This window comes from Paroedura picta, chromosome 1 (assembly GCF_049243985.1).
Source record: "Paroedura picta isolate Pp20150507F chromosome 1, Ppicta_v3.0, whole genome shotgun sequence".
NCBI lineage: Eukaryota > Metazoa > Chordata > Lepidosauria > Squamata > Gekkonidae > Paroedura > Paroedura picta.
The window spans coordinates 98,256,813-98,274,366 of record NC_135369.1 but is presented as its reverse complement, the minus strand read 5'-3'; the positions used below and the strand labels follow the sequence as shown (position 1 = coordinate 98,274,366).

The window sequence follows — 17,554 nt, the reverse complement described above, 5'->3', positions numbered from 1 at the left end:
TTATTCCATTGTCAATCCTGTTGAATTCAAATCGCTTTGAACTCGATTCTTCCCCCCCCTCATTGAAACAGGAAAGTCTTCTGCACGTGGTTAGGGTAGTTCAGAAGGGGGGAGGAAGCCAAGCCTCTTTCTTTCTTTTCTTGAAGGGGGGGGGGAGAGGAGCCAAGCAGGGAGCCTCTTTCTTTTCTTGGAGGGGTGGGGGAGAGGATCAAAAAAGGCAGTGGAGGGAGGAAAAATCCAGGATCTACAGAAATTGAGAGAAATTAGGGGCTTCTCCTTTAAGGCAAGCATGTCACATGACCAGGTGTAGCCTATCAGAGGTTATCTACCACAGAGCTTTCTTTCCCAAATGGATATTGAGGATTAAAAGCACTCTGAGATATCACACAATAAAGGTAGGGTCACACCGGATCAATCCTTCTTGCTGCAGAAGGAAAGTTTAAATCGCCCAAAATCCAAACGGAAATCCCATTCTGTGTAGAGGGCAGGGACTGAATCGATCTGGGGTTGGAATAAAAGCTCCGTGCAGTTTACACCCAGGTGTCTCTCCTCTGCAGGCTGGGAATCACCAACAAATTTATACCCACAGAGTGTAAAGCCAGGCGAGGGGCATAAAGTGATAGGCGGTTCCTTAGTTATGTGGGTTCCAGACTGCAAAGGGCCTTAAAGGTTAATACCAAAACCCTGAACTTGATACAGGCTGCAACTGGCAACCAATGTGGCTGCTTCAGCACAGGTTGGATATGGGCCCTCGAAGATGTTCGAGTGAGGACACTAGCAGCCGCATTTTGCACCAACTGCAATTTCCAGGTCTCTAGGGCAAGGGTAGGCTTGTGTAGAGCTAATTACAGAATTCTAATCTGGAGGTGACTGTTGAGTGGATCAAGGTCTACATGATTTTTCTTTATATGTGCATCCAAGCAATCTATACCTATAAGTGTGACTGAAATGACACATTTTCTAGATCCCCAGTTTCATTCGTAAAGTGAACATATGAAGGATCTTTCAGCATTCACTGTGATATAAACAGCCTGCTGGCTGACATTAACGCAGCTCACGAGTGAGTGTCATGTATATAGCCCTAAACTCTTTAGATTAATAATTAATAATAATGAACCGGGATGTCAATGAATGCAATATACCCACAAGTCATATCAGGTAATATACATTTGATTGTTGGGCAAATGCAATGATTCCTTGTCAAGAGACTAGTGTTTTTTCATAGCTCATTGTTCAAGATTCAAATAGTTGTTCATGCTGAGACCTAGAAAAACACAACCATTTTCTCCTTTCTGAGAAACCAACACTGAACTGACTGTACCTTCAGAGGAAGAGATAAGAAGAATGGGAGGTTTTCACAGGAGCTGGGGGAATCATTGGGCCTAACATTTTCAAGGCCACCAGAGTGGGTCCCCACATACCAGCTCATTAACAGAAAGGTTTGTGGGTTGGAGGAAGGTGCCTGCTTAATTGGATCTGCTGTAAAGTATCAGAGGTAATTGGCAATCTAACATGATTGGTTGAATCATCTGGTTAGTAACACCAATGGTTAGGTGAAATCATTGGGTCTACATTTGATTGTTCAACCAGAATCATGCCAACAGAGGTCATGGAGTATAAAGGAAATATCTTTTTATTCCAGTTTTGCTTCAATTTTGTATAGAACTAGCTTTCGGTCACCTTTGAGTTTGGGTGGGCCAGAATGGCCAGGAACTTATTTGAGCCATCCTGGACTCAGGCTTGTCATGGTAACATCTAACTTGGAATTAATGGCTTTACTATTTTTATCTTCACTGTTCAGTGTTCTTTCATTTTATATTCTTTCACAATCATTTAATAATATGCGGCCGCAACTTACTGCAGCCGCTGTTGGTGCGGCGGCGAGCGGCGAGAAGAAGGGATGGGTGCTGTCCAGGAGGCTGCAGGCTCATGCATGACGCGGGCACACTCATCAGGGAGGGCGGGTCAGGAAGTGGCTCAGCTTACTGGGCCCAAGGCCAGGCATGGTTGCTCCCACAGGTACAGCACATCTGAGGAGGCCAGCAGGGGCTCAAGTTCTTATACTGTAGATCTTTCAAGGGTTGGAACTGGGAGTGGCCGAAGGCGCAGAAGGCGGCAGAGGACCGGTGGCCATAAGCGCAGGCACACTGCATGCAGCAGTCCATCCTCCGGTGAGTCCTCCTCCTGGGAGGAGGAAAGGAAAGTAAGGAGGGAGGGCTGGTATTGGCTAGAGGGGGCTTTTGTCCCTGGTTTGCCAACGTGGCTGCACTACAGGCAGGGAGAGGCCACTCAATTGCTGGATGCGGAAGGCATTCCGGTCGGGGACAGAGTTCCCCCAAATAGATACACTGACGCAGAGATTTCCCCGGGCGTTCACCTGCCCACAAAATTGCAGGAGCGGGCACTTGAATGCTATTATGTGGATGCATTTTCCTTCATTTAGGGGAAAGGAAAAGGGGGCAACACAGGGAGTTAAAAAGATGAGAAAAAGCAGATAATTATTCCTGCTCATGAATGGACTTTTGACAATTGGCTCAAAGGTTACACGGAATATTTCACACTGGTTGCTGCTGCTTACCCCGAGCGGGGATGGCACCTTGGGCGCCATCTCGCCAATGTGTTGGAGGCCAGAGATTTGGCAGGAGACGAAGCACCTATGGAGTACGACTAGGTGTTTAGGGAATTGGCATCCCAAAATGCTTCAGCAAGGTGGGATGTCAAGCACCATGACACCTGGTTGGTAAACGTAGGTCCCAGCGTCAAGAGGATGAGGGATAAATTCATGGCAGCGGGGTCCAGCAGGAGGACCATGGGACTTCCTTGCTGGGACTTTAACAATAAAGGCTGCAAAAAGTGGCACTGCCTTTTCGAACTTCGTTGCGAAGCATGCAGCGGAAGCCATGGGGGTTTGCAATCAAGGTGGATCCTCCGCACCCTTTCATGGGGTCCGATCCTTTATGAGGAAGGAGGAAGGATCGGGGAATGTAGGACCTTCAACCGGTACAAAAACAAATTAAGCCTGTACCTATGTCCCTGACTTCCTTGGCCCCAACTCCAGTAAAGTTAACAGCTTTACTTCCTCTACTGATGAGATATTCCAAAAGGGAGGCCATACGATACATTGCAGATGGTTTCAGCAGGGGTTTTCCTATTCCCTATCAAGGCAATAGGATTGCTATGAGTTATAGCAATCTAAAATCTGCAATAGATGTGGTTGCTCTGAAGATAGCCAAGGAATATGAAGCGGGCAGAGTAGCTGGACCATTTATATCTCCCATTTCCCCCACTGGATAAGTTGTGGGTATCGCGGCTGGGGGTTGTACCAAAGAAGGCCCCAGGGGAATACTGCCTTATCCACCATCTTTCATACCCCGTTAATGATGCCATTCCACCTGAGTTATGTGCGGTAAAATATTCTTCATTCGACCGTGCAGTGTCCATTGCTTGGGAATGTGGACAAGGTGCCTTGATGGCAAAAAGCGATGTCCAATCAGCCTTCCATCTTCTGCCTGTCCACCTGAAGGATTTCGGCCTGCTGGGATTCCAGTTTCAAGGACACTGGTATGTAGACAAAGCCATGCCCATGGGGTGCTCAATTGCCTGTGTGGCATTTGAAGCTTTTAGTTCTTTTTTAGAATGGGCAGTGAGGAAAAAGGGGGGTTTCACACAGGTCACACACTATTTGGATGATTTTCTTTTTGCCGTTCCTGCTGGGACCTCCATTTCTGTGGACCGTTTGAAGGCATTTCAGATGGTGGCCGAGGAAGTGGGGGGTTTCTTTGGCAAAAGAAAAGACTGAAGGTCCAGCCAGTCATCTGACATTCTTGGGCATTCAGCTGGACTCTGAGCTGGGTACATCGCGGCTCCCAGAGGAGAAACTTCGAGTACTGAGGGATTTATTGGATGTAATGGCTTCACGCAAAAAATCCACTCTAAAAGAGATGCAGTCTCTCCTGGGCCACTTAAACTTTGCTTGTAAGGTGGTTTCTCTGGGAAGGGCGTTTTGCAGGTTGGCAAGGGCGACATCTGGGGTAAGGAAGCCGGGACACCGCATTAGGGTCACTAAGCAAATAAAAGAGGATTTGGCAATTTGGCAACAATTCTTGGAGAAGTTCAATGGCATAGCCATTTGGCAGACGCCTTTGGACTTACGTGACGCATTACAAGTCCATTCAGATACAGCAGGCAGTATGGGCTTTAGCGTTTATTACAAGAATCGTTGGTGTGCACACAGGTGGCCACCTGACAGGGAAGATGAAGTCCTTCGTGACTTGACTTTTCTAGAGTTGTTTCCCGTCTTAGTTGCTGTTGCCTTATGGCATCCGTTGTTTGCTGATAAGTGAGTTCGCTTTTGGTGTGACAACTTAGCGGTTGTCACCATAGTGAACAAACAGACAGCCAAGTCCTCAGGAGTCATGAAGCTGGTTAGGCGTTTGGTTTTGCTATGCCTTGATCATAATATTTTTTTCTCTGCCACACATATTGCTGGGCTGCAGGGCGAAAAATTTCGATTTCTGGTCCAAGAAGCCAACCTGGAGCCTGATGTCTTCCCAGAATGCTTATGGAGCCTTGGCGTCGAGTAATTCTGCAAGGAGTTATGGAGTCCTTAGCCCCCTCTACCTGGAGTCCCTATGAGGAAGCAGTTAGGGGCTTCACTAGGTTCACCAAAAGGCTGGGCCACAATGCCTGCTGGCCTGTGCTGGAAGACCTGTTATTATGTTATTTAGCCCTGCTGTGGCAGGCTGGCAGGTCACCTACTATACTACGGATGTCATTAGGTGGGCTTTCATTTTACAGCAAAGTGCTTGGTATGTGAGACCCTGGAACATCGTTTTTAGCCAAAAAAAAGTCATAAAAGGTTGGAAACGGGTAAAACCACGCACTGCTGACACTCGGCGTCCTATCACCAGGGTCGTACTAAAAGGCCTGCTGGCTAAATTGCATTGTACTTTGGGCCGGTCTGTATGTTTCTCAGTCAGGATGGACAGAACATTTGGGACTTGGTGACAGGATTAGAGTCATCTGGATCGGCTACCAAGGCATGCAGTGGCCAGCATTGATAGGCACAGCCTACAACATGAACGTAACCATGGAGCTCCATCTGCCTTGGTCATCCACCTGGGTGAAAACGATTTGCCATTGACACCTGGGCGGCAATTAATTAAAATCATATTATTGGATCTCTGGACCTTGCTGTACAGATTTTCAGACACAGTCATATTTTGGTCTGAATTGCTGGACAGGCGTGACTGGAGGCATGCGGTGAGACCATCAAGAGTGAATAGGGCAAAAAAGAAAGGTTAATGGCACTGTTTCTAGGGTGGTCAAGGCTTGGGGTATTAGGGTAATCCGACATCCAGAGATTGATTGCCAAGTTTAGGCATATTTTCGCCCTGACGGGGTCCATCTGACAAACTGGGGGACTGATTTATGGTTACATAGCATTCGATTCGCCCTTTTGGAATGGCTTAATGTGCTTAGGGTTGGCGGGAACGTGGCTTAAACTGCGTTTTTTGGCGGGGGTTTTAGCGTGAGAGGGTGTGAAATTGAAGGGAGGCAGTGTGTGACTGCACTCCCCTGGGAATTTGGGCATCCCTAGGAGGTGGTACAGAATGGGCAAAAAGCCAACCCAGCGGGGTAGGCGCACGTGCCCATTTGGCCAAGCTGGCTGTGGGGTCAACCAGAGCGGTTTGCAACCTTTGGCCCCCTTTGTCAGGCAGCTTCCAAAAAGTAGGCTGATTCCTGGGGCATGGGGTCTGCTTTTCCAGCGGGGAAACGAAAAGGCTCCTGGCAATCAGGAATTGGCTCGCATAGCAATTAGCGCACTGCTTAGATATTGGGTCCCCTCTCACGCTGTGCCAACCCTGATAAATTATTAAAAGTTTTGGCCATGTTTTTAACCAATCTATTGTTGAGTCATTCTTTGAGCAAAATTTGCACTCCTGCTAGCCAAATCACTTTAGTGATATTTAACAGTGTTCTTTAATAATTGCATGTATGCATCGGTAATACCAGCAAATAGGCAGTGGTAGAAGGAAGAACAGCAATGAGAAACTCTGGATATGCCTTGTAAGCTGATGCCTTTAAAAATATATGGAAATTAGTTGCGTCCTAGAATAAAGTCTTAAGTCTTCTCTATTGATGTTTTGCTGAGCTCATTTCTCAGGGGTATTTAAAAATAAATACTGACACTTAATGCAATGCAGGGAAGGCTTACATAAATATAAATTGCCATATACATTTTCTATTAGACTATAATGTCTAATATATATTCTTTCAGAGATGTTTATCTATTTAACAAATGAACTATCGATCGATAAAGGAATGATGGCTCCAAACCTGCCCTTGTATAAGAGAGGGCAGTTGACATCATGGAGCAGAGATTTGTCTGGATTCCCCCCTTCCTGCTGCAGCCCCCTTGGCCATGACCTCAGGACCCTCAACAGCAGCACAGGAAAGGTCAGGAGAAAAATGAAAACTGTGCATTCTCTGATCCCAGTTTGTTGGATTTGAGGAATGTTCTGTAGTAGCGATCCCCAACCTGTGGACCTCAGAACAACTGTGGTCCTTTGACTAATTGGAGGTGGGCCCCGAAGGACGCCTTCTCCCCCCCCCCCGGCCCTTTACTTCATCCTCCCCGGCCCTTTACAACACACTTAGGGTGTCATTGCAGAGAAACAAGCTCAGGGTTCCCATTGATTTGTCATTGTCACGAGTTAAAATTTCCATGAAAATAAAATGTTCCTTATGTTCATTGTTGTGGCGTGTCTGTATCTTATTTTGAAGGGATGTTTAAACATTACCATAGCGATCAGAGAGCGTTAGGGCAGTGGTTGAGAGTAGAGGAGTAAACTACCCCCCCCCCCCACTGGGCCTCAGTAAAAGACGTTGAGTGGTCCCCGGTGATAAAAAGGTTGGGGACCACTGTTCTATAGGACTGAGCAAACTTGAACAAAGCTACAGAATATATGATGTTCATTTTGGGCCAGTGTGATGTAGAGATCAGATGTTCAGACTATGAATTCCCACTGGCTATGACATTTCGTGGGGGCACTTGGGGCAATCTCTCTCTTTCAACCTAACCTACTTCTGTCTTGTGAGGATAGGACAGAGAAGAAAGAGTCTGGCAAAAACAAGGTTCTAGAAGTTGACAGACACTTATTTTACACTAGGGGCCAAGCCTGCTGCATTCAGGGATACAATGGGTGCTAGATTGGGGTTGGGTGCGGATGGAAGAATTCTGTGGATGGCCTTTCCCTCCGCCCAGGACCTGGAAAGGCTGCAGGCAAGTGTTAGGGTGGTGTGTCCCCAGCCCAGGCTGCAGCCAGATGGCTCAGTTATCTAGGGGTGAGGTGCCCTCCTGGGGAGCCCCAAGAGCCAGGGGCTAGAGGCCCCCAGGCAGGGAGCTCAACTGGCAGGGGCAGCTCCTATGTGGCAGGGATCTGTAGCCTCTGAGTCTTGGAAGGAAGTGGATGGTCACCGGTGGGTAACGGAAGGCAATTGGCTGGCTGTCAGACAGAGCCACTTGGCAGAAGAGGCACTCAGGGGTGGGACAGCCATCCCAAGTGGGTGTTAAGCGCTGAGTGGCACTTAAGCCATGAACACACTCCTACTCCAAGGCCTTACCTGAAATATTAAGTGGAACAGCTAAGGGATTTAAACATGTAGAATATAATCTGTTGCAATTTGAGATATGTTTAACAAATGTACAAATGTGTTTAACAAATGTACATCCCATGTGTGCATCTGAGGAAGTGATCTCTGACACAATAATGGTTTATCCTAACAACATGAGGTGCTACAGAACTTCTGTTTGATTCAGTTTTCACAACAGACCAAAAGATATGTAGCCATATTAGACCATATTTGGTTGTAAAAAGAAATTTCAAAACTCAAGATGGTAGCATCCTGATTAACTGGAAATTCCACCTATGACTAGAAAATACTAAACACATGCCCAAACTCATGTCCCTGAGCAAGTAATTCCCTGGGTATGGAACTGTGCATAAATGCAGCTTAGATATCTATAAGTTTCTACAAGCATAGTTATATATGCTTGCTTCAATAGAAGGGATATGTTTTGTACACAAGAGTATCAGCTCCAAGAGGTTCTTTCTGTCCAAGTGAGCAAGACAAAGTATTGCAAGAGTGGTTACACCTGTTAATCAACCCATAATTGTTGCACACAGTTTGGTAAAAAAAATTTCCTTGCAATGATTCAAAAACTATTTTGAACAACATATATATATGAAGGGTTTATTCAGGATCACTGCTACCTGTGATGATTTATTGAGACCTTTATAAAAATTTCTGTTTTATAAGAAAATAAAATGTATTAAAGTTAAAGATTTATTATTTAATAATTGCATGATAAATCAGGTTGTATCCTCTGACAAAAGGAGCTGAGTGAGCCTACCCTAACTCTTCCCTTCTGCAGTATGCCATGCCACTCCAAATGCTGGTCAGGAAAGTCATGGGACCCTGAGGAAGAGCATGACGGCAGAACTTGAGCTCTACCATGTGGGGGGATTGGTGAAAATCACCCCTCCTCAGATAGATCTAACCCATTATCTGGGTTAACTAATATTCCAATACTAGTTGAAAATAATTCTCCATTTGTTTTGTTTCTTCTTTCCTGGGGGATACGCTTCTAGGTAACACTGTGTGTGAATGAGACCTTGGGGTACTTGTGGATTGTAAACTGAACATGAGCAGGCAGTGTGATGCAGCGGTAAAAAAGGCAAATGCCATTTTGAGTTGTATCAACAGGGCATCACATCAAAATCACAAGATATCATAGTCCCATTGTATACGGCATTGGTCAGACCACACCTGGAGTACTGTGTGCAATTCTGGAGGCCTCACTTCAAGAAGGACGCGGATAAAATTGAAAGGGTACAGAGGAGAGCAACGAGGATGATCTGGGGCCAAGGGACCAAGCCCTATGGGACTTGGGAATGTTCAGCCTGGAGAAAAGGAGGTTGAGAGGGGACATGATAGCCCTCTTTAAGTATTTGAAAGGTTGACATTTGGAGGAGGGAGGATGCTGTTTCTGTTGGCTGCAGAGGAAAGGATACGCAGTAATGAGTTTAAACTACAAGTACAATGATATAGGCTAGATATCAGGAAAAATGTTTTCACAGTCAGAGTAGTTCAGCAGTGGAATAGGCTGCCTAAGGAGATGGTGAGCTCCCCCTCACTGGCAGTCTTCAAGCAAAGGTTTTTTCTTGGATGCTTTAGGATGCTTTGGACTGATCCTGCGTTGAGCAGGGGGTTGGACTAGATGGCCTATATCAGTGGTCCCCAACCTTCATCTGGTCGGGGACCGCCTCCGGGGGTGGGGGAGAGCCAGTGGCCTGGCTGCTGCAGTTGCTCAAAAATGTGCACGCGCGGAACTGCCGCGCATGCGCGTTTTGGCCACCAGGGGGCGCAAACGCTCGTGCATGGCAGTTCCGCGCGTGTGCGTTAGCATCGCTGCCGTGCCGGCCTCTTTCCCCCCCTCTCACTGCAGGGGGGGGAGGCAGGCGCGGCTGCTGGCGGCCTGGTACAATGGCCTTTGCGGCCCGGTACCGGGCCGCAGGCCGGGGGTTGGGGACCCCTGGCCTATATGGCCCCTTCCAAATCTATGATTCTATGATTCTGTGATTCTGTGATTCGGAGTTATTTTACATACAATTAATTGCTGAGTTATTCCAGAATCAAATTCTAAACTTTTCATCTTCCTTGCACATTTAGAATCACACAGGAAGCCCAATCTGATGCATACTTATATGATTATAAAACTTCAGCATTGTCAAATACTGGATTTTGTAACTAATTTTAAAAGAATATACAAATATATATATTTCTTCGGAACAGTATGTAGAGAAGGGAACTTGATCTTAGACAAATAAACCAAAGATAAATCAGAAAAGCTGTGAACATGATAAAACATGCCAATTAAAATACCCCCCCCATCCAATATAATATGACTTGGGAATTTTCCTCATGCATATGCACGTATAGCTAATGAACTGCGATGAAACCCAGGATTCTTACAGGCATTAGATTGCTACCTATTATGCTACATTTCGGTATAGGGAAAACACACAGTATCTGTGTACATTGCCACTGGCATAACATGCTTGACTTTCAACTGTGAGCTGCTGAGAAGAAGATACAGAAACCTAGCCACTCTTTAGCTCTTGCAGGCACAGACTGCATCACTGACAGCAGCAAACAGTGACCTAATGAGATGAAATGACTTCCCGCAGACCCTGCTTCAAGCACTGGCCTTTACACAGCAAGTGCTGGTTGATGGCTTGAAGACTGTGCATATGATAGTAGTTTAATTTTTTATTATTTATATTTACTAATTATATTGTACACTGTCTCAGATCTTGTAGGGAGACAAGCATGTGAAAGCTTTTTTTTAAAAAAATAATCTAATAAATTAACAATGGCAATACTCATGGCCTTACCAAACATAAAGTTGAACTTGTATGTAGCCAACTTGCTCCCTGACTGATTGGTCCTCCCTTGGGATATGTCACTGATAGAGAGATAGCACTCTGCCAATGAAGACCAATCAGTTCAAACTGCACTGTCCCAATGAAGACCAATCAGGTCAAATTTTGTGCAGCCAGGAAAAGCCTCTACCATGGGAATGTTTACTCATGATTGCGGGCCTATCAGTTTAAATTGCACTCTACCAATGAGAGCCAATCAAGTCAAATTTTGTGCAGGTAGCCAGAAAAAGCCTCTGCCCTGGGAATGTTTTACTCACCTCAGCCCTAGTAGTTTAGCTCCAATCAGGAGGGAGCTCTCAGCCAGGAAAGGCTAATAAGGACTCAGCTCTCCAGCTCCAAATTCCTGCCAGTTTCAGAAGTTTGCTGGGTGGAAGAGGAACTGGTCTCAAAGCATGCCCTGCTTCCAGTAACTTGCCCTGGACTACTGGTCTCTTTCAACTTGGAGAACATGGGGGGGGGGGGGGAGGAAAGTAAACTGCAGTGAAAATGTGCATCCTGGTACGCATTGTATTCCTGGGTACAACAGGCTTTGCCCCTAGTGAGACATAAAGGTGATTCTGAGGGTTTTTCAGTTATGATTTTTTAAAATATTAATGTTTTGATTTATTTCCCACCACTATTGGTGAACTGTTTCACGGTGGATTACAAGGATTTAAATCCCCCACCCACCCCCATACAATATTAAAAGAGCAATCTCCACCCCATACTACATGGTAACAGAAATAAAAACCCATCTCCCTATTTCCAACTCCTCCCCTCCCAGTGCATCAGGTGGAGAATCCAGCACTGGTATTGGAAGAACAAGTCATGTCAGACCAACCTTATCTCTTTTTTTGAGAAAGTTACTACCTTGCTGAATCAGGGGAATGCCGTGGACATAGTTTATCTGGATTTCAGTAAAGCTTTTGATAAGGCTCCACATGATATTCTTGTTCACAAGTTGGTAAAACGCGGTATGGATCCTAATTCTGTCAGGTGGATCAATAACTGGTTGACAAATCATACCCAGAGGGTACTTGTTAATGGTTCAGCATCTTCTTGGAAAAGAGTGGCAAGTGGAGTACCCCAAGGATCTGTCCTGGGGCCTGTGTTGGTCAACATATTTATAAATGATTTGGATGAGGGATTAGAGGAGATACTTATTAAATTTTCAGATGATAATAAACTGAGAGGGGTAGCAAACACAACTGAAGACAGCAACAGAATACAGGATGATCTTGAAAGGCTCGAGAAGTGGGCTAAACTGAATAAAATTAAGTTCAATAGGGACAAATGTAAAGTTCTGCATTTAGGTAGGAAAAACCAAATACACCAATATAAGATGGGGGAGACTTGTCTTGGCAGTAGCATGTGTGAAAAGGATCTAGGAGTCTTAGTAGACCATACATTGAACATGAGTCAGCAGTGTGACTCAGTGGCTTAGGATTTTGGGCTGTATTAAACGTAGTATTATGTCCAGATCACGGGAGGTGATGCTACCACTGTACTCTGCTCTGGTTTAGCCTCATTTGGAGTACTGTGTTCAGTTTTGGACACCCCAATTGAAGAGGGATGTTGACAAACTGGAATGTGTCCAGAGGAGGGCAACAAAGATGGTGAGGGGTTTGGAGAGCAAGACATATGAAGAAAGGTTGGGGGAGCTTGGTCAGTTTAGCCTAGAGAGGAGACGACTGAGAGGGGATCCTATAACCATCTTCAAGTTTTTAAAAGGGTGCAGAATTGTTCTCTCTTGCCCCAGAGGGACAGACCAGAATAAATGGGATGAAATTAATTCGAAAGAAATTCCATCTAAACATTCAGAAGAAGTTCCTGACAGTTAGAGCGGTTTCTCACACTGTTGATAGAGACTGAAAAGACCAATTACAACTCTCCACTACGGGGCTTTATTAAATCTTGGACAGTTTCCGTATGAGGAATCAGACCCTGGACAACCTCTGGTTGCTGGCAGGATTTAGAGCCCCCTCTACATGAAGTCGCCTGCATCCTCAGGCTGTCCAGGGGCTGGCTCATGTTTTGACCAGATTTGCCTCAGGTTGAGGGAAATCGCAAAAAGTGGATTTACCCCTTGTTATCTCACATCCCATTGGTGAGCAACCAGTGAGAAACCAGAGGCAAGCCTATATGGAAGGGGAAAGGTGCAATAGTCTCCGCAGCATTCTCCTACCCTCACACCCACCCTCTCCTCTCCATTTCCTGCTCCAAGAATTTTTTAAAAAATGGCATTGTCTGTATTGCATGATCGGAAATGTACATTGTCAAAGGTAAAATAAAATATTGGTTCTTATATAACACTTTTCTCTACCAAAAGGAGTCTCAAAGCGATTTACAATCTCCTTCTCTTTCCTCTCCCCGCAACACCCTGTGAGGCTGGGAGAGCTCTGATATCACTGCTTGGTCAGAACAGCATTATCAGTGCTGTGCCAAGCCCAAGGTCATCCAGCTGGCTGCATGCAGGGGAGCATGCAATCAAACCCGGCTTGCCAGATTAGATTAGAAGTCCGCACTCCTAACCACTATACCAAGCTGGATCTCTAGATTAAAATCTAGATTTTAAAACAAATTCTGAAACTGTTGCCAAGATAATTTATCACAGTTTAATGTATACTGCACTGTCTATGCTGTAATGTTATCAGACTAGGCAAGAAATGGTAAATGTTGTTTTCCTTTTATCCAACTATCCTATAATTTATTATTTATTTATTCATTTGATTTTTATACTTCCCCTCATATGGCATCTTTGTCTTATTATAGCTCTTTGTCTTTTTATTGGGTAGGAGGAATCTGGATCCATTTAAATCTGTGAGTGTCTTCAACAGATTTATGCAAGCATGAATCAATATGCTTGATGGAAAGTAAAAGAAAACCAAACAAAATTACAGTATCCTTTTTCACACATGCCCAACACACACACACACACACACACACACACACCTATTTTAATGTCAACTATTTTTTTAATGTTCCTTCGGAACCAGTGGTGCTATCTTGTTAGTTTCAGCTCAGACTCAAATATTCCTTTTGAAGGAACAGAGATTGAATAAAGAAGCTGGTAAATTCAAGTTTTTAAATGGCAAGTTTGTAGATTTATGGCCATCATGTTTTCTCCCTTAGTGCACATACATTTAAGGGTCAAACTAGATGAGACACTTGAAGGTTGGCTCTCCAGTGGATTTCCCCTTCATAAATAGCAGCTGCAGGTTGCCCAGTTCTGGTCAGGACTCTTTCCCTCAGCCTTGCTTTCCCAATCATGTGCTGTTAACCAGAACTGATATTTGTCATGTTAAGACATCTAAACATCCGGAAAACGTTTGTGACAGTTAGAGCGGTTTCTCAGTGGAACAGGCTTCCTCTGGAGGTGGTGGGTTCTCCATCTTTGGAAATTTTTAAACAGAGGCTAGATAGCCATATGACGGAGAGGCTGATTCTGTGAAGGCTTAAGGGGGTGGCAGGTTACAGTAGATGAGCGATTGGAATGTGAGTGTCCTGCATAGTGCAGGGGATTAGACTAGATGACCCATGATGTCCCTTCCAACTCTATTATTCTATGATTCTAAGAGAAACATACATAAGCATAATTTATTAATAGGGGCAGATTCTAAATCAGGGAAAAAGTAGTATGGCAGAAAAGAGTTATATCCCAGATTGTGGTCCAAATATGAACCAGGGTTCTCTTGATAGTTTAATATTTTAATTTCTAGACCACCCCTCCTCACAAATGGGCTCAGGGTGGTTCACAACCCACATCTACATTTAAAAGCATTTTAAAAACAATAAATTGTAAAGTTTAACAATGTCTCGCTGGCCATTCTGTTGTGCCCAATGGTGAGATTTTCTCCAAAGTGCACAAGAAGAGGTGGGAGTATAAATAGGGTTCCCAGCTTCTAAGTATTTGCGGGAGATTTCCTGGGATTACAACTGATTTCCAAGTGACAGAGAGCAGTTCACCTGGAAAAAATAGCCACTTTGGAAGGTGGCATTATACCCCAAGTTTCTCCTCTCCCCTAATGTCACCATTTTCTGGCTCTACCTTCAAAATCTCTGGATATTTCCCAACCTGGAGTTGACAACCCCAGGAATAAAGGGAGTAAAATAATGAATAAAGGGCAGAATTGCTTTTTAATTGAATTTTTGTTTTCAGCAAGAAGGCTGTCTACAGTGTCTAGAGATGGAGTTTCATATTTGAATCAAAGTTCCAGGCAGCTATTCTAAGGACAGCTAACATGTTAAGTGGATTTAAAATGATGTGCATCTGGAAGATAAATCCAGGAAATTATTCTATGATATACATACAGAGGTACAAGGGAAATTATTCTATGATATAATAAATCAGACAGAAGTTATACATACAAAGTATATTCTCCTCTGGAGGTGGTGCCTGAAATTTTTTGATAATTTAGTTACTGAACATTCAGTTATGTTTAGTAACTATATAGTCTGAAGAACTTCCAGATGGGATTCCCAGGAAATCAACAGAAGAAGCATTTATTTACTTCGCAGTTCCTAAATTAGGTGTTGCTATTTATATAAATTCATTAGTGTGGAGTGAATTTTGAGAACTACAGGAAGAAAATAACACTACCAGAGCAAAACTGGCCTAAATTGCTTCTGTATCTTTAAGAACTGTAATTCATAGAAATCAACAGATGATACTTTTGACTGTTTATGATTGCTTGCTAGTTGCTTCTGATTGCCCCAGGATTAAAGGCACAGCTTCAATGGCCGATATAGAGATTTTTCCCAAGTATTTTGCATTTATTAATGCCCACTATGTTTCTGATCTCTAAACAATATACCTACTAAAAAAGAAAAGAAAGCTACAACATAAAACCCCTACAGTCCATCTGGGAGAAATGGTATGCTTACATTAGGTCAAAAATACAACAGTTCCTATCTGATTATTATTTAAATTATTTTCCACAATGTAAACCCAACCAATCCATTTCAAAAGAGTTCCCTGAAAATTGTTTCTCAGCCACAATCACTGGATAGTTGAAGAGTAAATATTTGATAGGCGGGGCCAGTTGGATCTCATGACTCCTTCCTTCAATAAACATGCCACACCCAAGCTGCTGGAACTGAAAAGAGACCTAAGTTGACTTTACACATAATAGGCCTTTTGAAAACACCAGCTACACATCCATAGGTAGATCAGTTTTGTATGTGTGTTGTTTGTACAAGTCCTAGCAGAGAGCATGTAAAAGTAATCCCAGCTCTGTCTGGTGAGGGCAGTTTATAAGAGTTTGTAGGAAATTACTGAAAGATAATGTGATGATCTGTGCTGACAGGTCACATTATGTTGATAATTTCTAGAAATGGAATAATAATTTTAAAAAAAACCCAAACACTGATACTGCTCATTCTTTCCGAAGGCCGTAAAGTGACAGAGTGCAGCCATCTTAGACGGTGGCATAAACTTTAGGATATTACCTATAGCAGGAGCCATAGATGGGTTAAACATGCAGTTAATATCTTTATTAATTGCCACATGTAGATACCCTGCCATGACAGAAATTTCCTGGATGATTAGAGTTTGCAGTAAAGTGTGACCAAAACTGTAATGGATTTGACAGGGGGATTTCTTGAATAGCACTGCCAACCTCCAGGTGTGGCCTGGAGATCTCCTGGTATTATAACTCATTTCCTAACATCAGATCATGTGGGGGGGGGGGAGGCTGATTTGGAAGGTGGACTGTTTGGCATTGTATTCTGCTGAGATTTCTCCTCCCCAAAACCTAGCCCCCCAGACACCAACTCCAGAATCGTCAAGTATCTGCCAGTTCAAAGTCCAAAGTTTCATATTCCTTCAGTTGACTTTACAGGTTGTTGTGCTAACTTGAAATGAATTTACTCCGCTGAAATATATCTGTCCCCTTAGAATACCCCCCTCCCCTGTTTTTACTCTTTCTCAGTCTGGGCACTTTTCTTAGAATCATAGAATAATAGAGTTGGAAGGGGTCTCCTTGGTCATCTAGTCCAACACCCCACACAATGCAGGACACTCACAACCCTGTAGCTCATCCACTGTAACCTGACACCCCCTTGAACTTTCACAGAATCAGCATCTCTGCCAGATGGCTATCCAGCCTCTGTTTAAAAACTTGCAAAGTTGGAGAATCCACCACCTCTCAAGGAAGCCTGTTCCACTGAGAAACCGCTCTGTCAGGAACTTCTTCCGAATGTTCTTGCTAACTAACTCAGCAAATATAGGAAAGACAATTAAATCTAGTGTTCACTTTAGCAAGCTACACTTCCTTCCCCATATACTGAGCAGTTTTCTAGGGAAGCATCTTGCCTGAAGCGTTATGTTTGAGGGCTGTTTTGAGTCAAGACATTGAATCCTGCCCAACAGAGGAATGTGAGACAAGTCTAATTGTCCAAAGCAGACTACACTTCATCAGTGGTCAACTGACAGGGTCCTGGTTTGTTGGAAAGCTGAAATACTTTATTGCAGAGCCATAGCCCCTCTTGAGGATAAGGTGCTATGATTCTAGACTCTCATGCTGTAGTTAACAATCACTGTAGAAATTGATGCCACTGCTTTATAATAGACAATGATAGTTTTGATCATGTCTGAGGATTTATCCTAAATAAACTCTGTTGTAGTCCAAGTTGCATGACCACAAAACTGAATATGAGTGTTCTCTAGATTTTTTTTAAAAGCTGAAGGAAAAGGATCACAGAACTCTTCCGTGACATGTCAGCTTTTGTTTGCTTAGCTATTATTACTAGGCTTTCATGTCCAGTTAAAAGTTTTCAGTACAAACAGGTGGTGTGTGTTTTCCATCCATCCATCCATCCAAACATTTACAGACAGAAGCAACATGGGTTGTCTTTTCATGACATATCTAATTCAGATGCTGGCTAGAGGAGAAGGGAGCACCTCTGATTCAGCATTCAGAGGTGTAATCTGAAAAATTCAAGAAATGGTATAAAGGTCCTATAAACTAGAGGCATTCAAACATTTTGAACCAAAAGCCACATTGACCTAAACAAACCATTTAGGGGGCCAGGATGGGAAGGGAAGGGGGGAAGGAGGGGGGAATGAA

General features: G+C 43.9%; 1 protein-coding gene and 1 long non-coding RNA gene across 6 annotated transcripts in view; one reads left to right on the top strand and one right to left on the bottom strand.

Annotated features, from left to right (window-relative positions):
• Nucleotides 1-17,554, bottom strand: part of RGS17 (regulator of G protein signaling 17) — a 99,594-nt gene that overhangs the window by 15,427 nt on the left and 66,613 nt on the right. The window lies entirely within an intron of this gene.
• On the top strand, nt 209-7,297 carry LOC143843371 (uncharacterized). The gene is made up of 3 exons (XR_013233543.1): nt 209-2,171; nt 3,435-3,561; nt 4,497-7,297. It is a non-coding gene; the product is annotated as an uncharacterized LOC143843371 (long non-coding RNA).